The sequence below is a fragment of the Malurus melanocephalus genome, unplaced genomic scaffold, assembly GCF_030028575.1.
Source record: "Malurus melanocephalus ecotype Western Australia unplaced genomic scaffold, MMel_1.1 scaffold_111, whole genome shotgun sequence".
In the NCBI taxonomy this organism is placed as follows: domain Eukaryota; kingdom Metazoa; phylum Chordata; class Aves; order Passeriformes; family Maluridae; genus Malurus; species Malurus melanocephalus.
Genome location: NW_026623343.1, coordinates 1145770 through 1152816, shown reverse-complemented (window position 1 = coordinate 1152816; position 7047 = coordinate 1145770). Strand labels below are relative to the sequence as shown.

General features: G+C 46.7%; 1 long non-coding RNA gene across 1 annotated transcript in view; it reads right to left on the bottom strand.

The window, feature by feature from the left end:
* Positions 1 to 3561: 3561 nt before the first annotated feature.
* The window catches only part of LOC130575533 (uncharacterized), a 7134-nt gene continuing 3648 nt past the window's right edge, over positions 3562 to 7047 (bottom strand). The window contains exons 3-6 of the long non-coding RNA XR_008965573.1: positions 6851 to 6914; positions 5171 to 5237; positions 5014 to 5080; positions 3562 to 3927 (exon numbers count right to left, since the gene is read on the bottom strand). This is a non-coding gene — a long non-coding RNA (uncharacterized LOC130575533). The remainder of the gene's footprint in view (positions 3928 to 5013; positions 5081 to 5170; positions 5238 to 6850; positions 6915 to 7047) is intronic.

Sequence of the window (7047 nt, the reverse complement as noted above, 5' to 3'; positions counted from 1 at the left end):
CCTCCGCACGCCGAATAACCCGGCCCCGGGAGGGGTGAGCTGCGTCCCGCTGGCAGCGCTCTCCGTGCCGTCCCGCTCCCGCCGCGCTCGGCAGCCGGTGCTCGGGGCTCCCTCCAGCCCCCGGCTGGCACRGCACGAAATACCATGGCAGGTCGGGTTAGAAAAACCATTCAAGTGAAGCATACGGATCTGAAGGGCGCTGGTAACTAAGCACCAAACATTATCATTTTATATATGTGTGTATATATATATATATATATGTAGGTATATATATTTGTTCCCATGCGTTCTCCAAAGGTTTCTTTTTTTTTATGTATAACAGATCCAACACAGATTTCATTGAATAAATCTGAGATCTCCAGGTGCAGACGTTTGAATAGTCAGTGCCAGAACCCCATGTTTTCCTTTCCAGCCGATTTTGCTTGGATCAGGCTCAAAAACCGAGTGAGTCTCGTGGTTTTGTTTACACTGAATGGGGAGGATAGGAACGGTGCCATGGGGCCGTCTTTCATTAATATACAGTGAGGATTTTGTCTAAATTACTGCTATGAATTTCACAGTACACGCTTTCAAAAGCCGTCTCAGGTGGCCTGATGAAACGTGATAGCGCCTCTGCAAACAGATCTACTTTCTTAATAAAAAAGGAAGGTGTGGGGGGTGGAGAAATCCCCCCAAAAAAAAAAAAAAAAAAAAACCAAGACCGTACATCCTCATAACAGCGATAACAAAAAATAAAGCTCAAGCTGGAGTAAGGTCTTTTATTTAAAAAATATCCCAACAAAAAACAAACAACCAACTTCGTTCCCCAACTCTTCCCACCCCCTCCCTTGCAGAGTGAGATTGTTTTGTCTGGAAAAAAATCCAAAGTATAACAAGGGGAGAACAGTTAGTGCTGATTTTCATTTGCATAAATTTTCATATATTTTGGTGAAAATAATAGACTAGTGGAGAGCGGGGCTTAGTGGAGTCAGTGCAAAGGAAAATCTTAACATGGATCGTTTCGCTGGAGTTGAGAACATGCTTTTTTCCCCCTGTCACCTTATTAAAATCAAAAATTAAAAAAAWTTCTCTAAATCCTGGAAGTATGATCGGTAAGTGTTTTATATTTTTTTATCTACTTTTGTTTTCTTTAAAGTCTTCTGGATATGTATTTTCAAAAGCTTAGGACAAGACAGGGAAACCCATGGTAACTGCCTTGAAGGAAACAGGCTGGAAAAAGAAGGGAAAGGGAAAGGGGGAAAAAATCCCACCAGCAACGAAAAGCACCTTAGTGAAATATTACATAAAAAGCATGGATTCATTCCAAAGCTCAAGGCAGCAAAGCAATTCTTCAGCGCTGGAAAGTCTTTCTGGTTACTACTTCACTTTTCTGGGCACTGTTAATTATTGTAACACCAAGACTCGGGGAGGCTGGGCCGGGGGTGGAGGGGAGAGAGGAAAGCTCTCGAAAATATTACAGATTTGTAAAGGGGAGGCGAGACAGAGATGGGGGCTGTTTTCAAACGCTGCTTCACGGGGGGGGCGTGGGGGTGGGGGGGTCGCTCGGCGGGTGGGGAGGGGGCCCGGCCGGTGCAGCGGCGGGAGAGGGGCCGGGGCCGAGCCGGGGCGCGGGTGACCCGAGCACCTGCCGGCGCAGGGACGGGCGCGGGGGGAGCCAGGGGAAGGTGCGGAGCGGCCGTGCACGCAGAGGGTTAATATTGTAACTAGGGAACAGACGGTTAAGCACAACATCTAGAGCTCTGTAGTGAAAGTCCATCAGAAAGAGTATAATCAATCAAAACTAACCAGGACATCCCTTCATTTTATTCTCCAAGGAGATTGGGGCTGGAGGATTACAGACCAGATTTCACTTTGTTTCTCTCTCCTGACAGTCTTGCTTGTCTCTCCGCTTTCCCCGAATCCTGTCCAATTGAGAGGTGTAGTCTAATGATCTGAAACTCTTCTATTGCGTTTGGGTCAGTGTGATAAATAATGTGATAAATAATGTAGGATTAAATTAACAGCTCCTGAAAACTTTATTGAAGCTTAAATGTCCCATTATGTGACTTTAATTTATTTTAATTTTAACGTATTATTTGCATATTTTCTTTTTCTTGCCACCTCTGTTGCTGCTCTTTTGGACACACAATAGCTCGTGATCATTGTAATTTCCTAGAATTAGTTACTTCTTTGGAAACGGTCGATAGCCAAATCAATAAAATGGCTTGTAAAACTAGGGAGGTATAGGTTTCAATTTGGGGGGGAGAAGAATCGCTCATTTTCCACTTCTTGTTGACGTGCCCAGCGTCTCTTTTGACTGGGGTTAACTCTGTGTGCTCCATCGGAACAGATGCCGTATAGAGCTGCTCCCTCAAGATCATTTGTTTCCTTGATGGGGGAACATTTCTGAGCAGAACATATTGGTTGCCATAGAGAAAGAAATAAAAGGAAGAACACTAGTCACATTAAGCTATATGTTTGTGCACTGGGCTTTAGATAAAAGGACCCCAGTTCAAGCCAGAGAGAACGGGGCCAAACCAGAGCTTCTTAGCTTCRCTAAAACTAGCTTTATTTTGTTTTGGACTTTTACGGTTGAAACATGTAAGCTAGTTTTATTGGCTGTCTTTAATTTTATACGATACGGCTTGCCGAACAAAATCAACTTTGGGCGCGCTCCGCCTGGCGCCGGCCGGCCACCAGGGGGCGCCCCGCCACACACCCTCCCCGCATGCCCGGCTCAGGGCTGAGGGCTGAGGGCTGAGGGCGCTGCCCGGCCCGGCCCCGCCACCGCCGCACCCCTCACACCCGGGACACCCCGCACCGGGACACCCCGCACCGGGACACCCCGCACCGGGACACCCCGCACCGGGACACCCCGCACCGGGACAGCGCCTCCGAACCCCCGGGGCCGGCGGGCAAGGGGACAGCGCCGGGGGCTGCCGGTTCAGGGGCCGTCCCGAAAGTGTCCCAGGCGGTGCGGTGCCTCCAACGGACCCGAGGCCTGCGCGGTAGTGAGAGCGGTAATTAAACACAGGCACGGGCACCGCAGCTCGGGGCAACCTGGGGTGCCACGCGGGGTTTTTTTTTTGTCTGTCCAAATAAGGCGCTTACGCCTCTGGAGATGCAATAAAGCGACTCGTTTTGGTTTTTATCCATAATTTAATATTTAATCGCGGTATTAAACCTGGAAAAGTGGCTAGCTCTCTTTTCTTTTGCTTTTTTTTTTTTTTTTCTTTTCCCTTTCAATTTCCCCTCCTCCCCCCCTCAAAGTGGCCACTCCTCCCCGCTATCCCTTCGTGAGTTATCTGCGGGAATCAGCGACAGAGGTAACGCCGGACTCCCCCCGCCTCCCGCCCTGCCCACACCGGCCGCGCACCGGCCACAACTTTTCGCCGTCCGGGACACTCGCAGATTAACTTCAGCTAAMAACAACACCTACAGCGACCACAGCTCGGGTCTCTGTCCCTCCCCGAGCACACCTACTCTCAGCCGCTTGCTCTTTTTCTCCGCTTTCCTCCTTAAGGAATTGAAAGAGGGGACAGAAGTGAGAAATTTAGTTGGGGATTTTTAGGGTTTTTTTGAGGTTTTTTTTTTTAGGGGGCGGGGGGAGGGTTTAGGGCTTTTTTTGGATGSTATTCCTGCCCAAACACGGCTACTTCTGAGCCCTGCGTTCCCGTCCGCTGTCAGGATATTGGACACGGACGGACCCGCGTGGTTGCAGCATCCTGAAACGCACCTGCCGCCCCCGGGACTGGTGGGGAGCGCTGGCCACGGGGGCGGGAGGCTTGAAGCCACTTTTCTCCCCCGTGGTGGAGCCCCAGCAGTTTCCGTGAGWCTAGGAAAGTTTTATTTCTTGCCTCCATAAAGGAAAGACCAATTGGAACCCTGGAAATCACACAGCCCATAAATATGATAGAACCTGGCAAGAGGAACTCCCCGCCTAAAATCCTAACACATACATAGAAAAAAAAAGAAAACAGAGAGAGAGAGACAGAGAGAGAGAGAGAGAGAGAGAGAGAGAAAGAAAAGTTATCAAAGACAGAAAACGACCTACAAGAAATTACACTTTTCATTTGAAGTGTTCATGGATCTTCATTTGGAAAACGGAGTAAAGTCTCCGTGTGTATTGACCGTGAGGTAAAATGGTTGAGACATTTACATGAACAAAACTTTCCACCTACCACGTTTGGCGCAATAAGTAGTAGCAATATTCCAGACTAGTAAAACACATTTCCAGAGCGCATTTCACCTCAGAAACGTGGTAGCTTGCTTAAAATTTGCAGTAGTTTAGTATTTCCCTCGCCTCTGAGGCGGGAGGGTTTTGGAGTTGAAAGACCCCAGCAAAGTTCATCATGCCGGGGTCGGGATTGAGCGGATTTCCCCCAGCTTTCCTCTGCCCCCCTCCCCCAATCCTCCAAGCGTAACCTGTGTTATATTTTAAACAAAACAGGAATTAGAAGCGCGGGTCCTCTGCTGTATGCCTGCACCAGTTAGCAGCAGCAGGCTGCGAGGTACCACAAGCGAAGAGAAAAACTAACGCTAAAACGAGCAACAAGTTAATTCGGCAAAACTTAAACTTTTCTGGCTGCCTTTGAAAGAGTCCGGTCCGGCCGGACCATGCCGGCTCCATGCCTGCAGTGGCACCCCAATTGTAAGAATGCTAGAGAAAGCGTTTTTTCCTCTCCCTTCTTAAAATAAATGCCTATTTTGTCCGAATGGATGCCTTTAGAAAATGGATGTAGAAGAACTACTGTCGTGGAAATAGTGAAAAGAAAGTGTTTACCGTATTTAGTATTCATTTACTTATAGTGGGAAATGATTAGGTATGTACTAATATAACCGTGGAGACCAACTGCCTAATTAGCATTTACAAATTAAAATGTTAAACATAAAGACATATTCCGTATACAGTCTGCTATATGTAAAACACATTCGTGCATAATACAGCAGTCAGCTGCAAACGTGAAGTTGACTGGCTTCCAGATATGTAGYGTTCTTGGCTAATGCGATCTGCTCTGGGTTTTTCAAGCTTACCCATGCTGCAGTTCATAGTTCTTATGACCACGTTGATAGCTGCACTAGGGATATTACACTAACCAATCTGGAGAAAATAGGAAAATACACAGATTACTTTTAAAGGCCGACAATAACAACGATAAACACAATAGGCAGGCGGATCATTTATCCATACCTTTTATTCTGAAGGCTTCACTCGGAACCTTATTTATTATTTTCAGCATAACAAAGCATTTCAGATTCTGTAATAAATTAGAACAATAATACAGAACTGCACATGCAAAGCAAGATTCCTTTATTTCCCAGCTGCATAATTTTGATATTACCCAACGTGTCTTGCTTAGGGTTCACCTCACACGGACTGTAMTGAGAGTTGCCAAATGAATGGAACAATCTATCTGTTGACTTGAGCTCAACGTAGACACATTACATATGATGGAAACCTAATGCTYCCACCGATGTTAAAATCAGAGGGATACATAGTTTCAATCCAGACCCTTGAACATGTAGATTTTTATTAATAAGAATAATTGTGCATGTAGCGACATAAAAAGGGGATTTACAAGTTGGAGTCTTTTAAAAGAGACTGTGAAAACCTTAGCCCTCCTTTTATTAGACATGATATCATTCCGATTTGCGTGCTTGCCATCTCAATGGCGTTTCACATGTGATTAAAAAAAAAAAATCCATATGCATTACATAGATTTTCTTCTACACGCATAAGGACTTGCAGTCTTTTAGCGGATAAGAGGGTGAATAATTGTGATACACCAGAAAACAGTTTCGTGCAGTTTGGCAGCTCTGGTTATTATTATTAGATTTTTTGACATTTGAACTTGTCTATTGTCTGAGGAGCTCAGTGCAGATTGCAGTAGGTCAACCTTAAGGCTGCTCTTTTTGGCATTGCACACAAACATGCACACGCTGTCTGTTCTCCTTGTGTGAATGCAGCAGCTAGTTTTATCGTGCCTTTTTTTTTTTAAATGCACATCTATTTATATTTATCTAATCCGCTTGGGGTTTTCACGGTCGTGTGATTAGTTTGTACGTGCCTTCATTTTGCACCCATTCTTCCTATCTAGATATTCTCCTGATGTTGAATACTTTTAAGTACTCGGTCGCCTTTACAGCAGTATAGTTTCAGCATYACGACGTTTGATAAAAGGGACTTCAGTAGCCCTGGGATTAAATGACATATTTCCCCGCAGCTTTGCTCAACTCCATCATGACTCCTACAGTCAAAAGTTAACCTTATTCATCATCTCCTTGCGTTTATTCTCTCCTCCCCTCTCTAAATTCAGCCCAGCCACCCGACTTCTGAAACAATTTCTTGCTGCCTGCCAAGAGTTAGGGGTGTAGCAGTTTGGGGGGCGGAGGCTGGATCCCGAAAGCTCGCCGCCACCTCGCGTCCCCGGGGGCGGCCCCCGCTCCGCTGGCCTTTCCGCTGGCGCGGAACGGGCCGCGGCCACGCCGATGTCCCGGCAAACGCCCTCCCGGGCGGGGCGGCGAAGCAGAGGGAGCCGCTTCTGAATAGGAAAATGAGAAATAGGGATGGATACCCCCGGGGTGGGAGGGGGAAGGGGAGCAGAAAAACTGGATCAAACCCGGAGGAGAGTCAGTTTGCACTGGGAAAATCTAGATACTGCGTCTAACTAACTTCTCCCTGGAGTGATTTGTGCGTCTTGTTCTTTCTTCTCTGGTTGGGTTGGTGGTGTTTTAAATTGAGGCTCTTCCCTCATCTGCCTGGGTGAAGGCGCTCGGGCCGAACAACAGCCCATCTCTTCTTATAGCAGACTGTCATTTAAATATATATCTATATGCATACATAAGTGTGCACATATATAGGTATACATACATCCAGGCTTCGACGTTTGGATTTGTTCCCCTCTTCACTTTCCTCTTCCTCCTTTAACAAGCGCCTGGTAATGCATTTAAGGCTTGTTATTTGAACTCTCAGATCAGCATGCAGAAATGTAATTGCAACATTTTTCATCAGGAAAGAAAAGAAAGAGAAAAGGGGGAGGAAATCCGCCCCCCCCCCCCCCCCCCCCC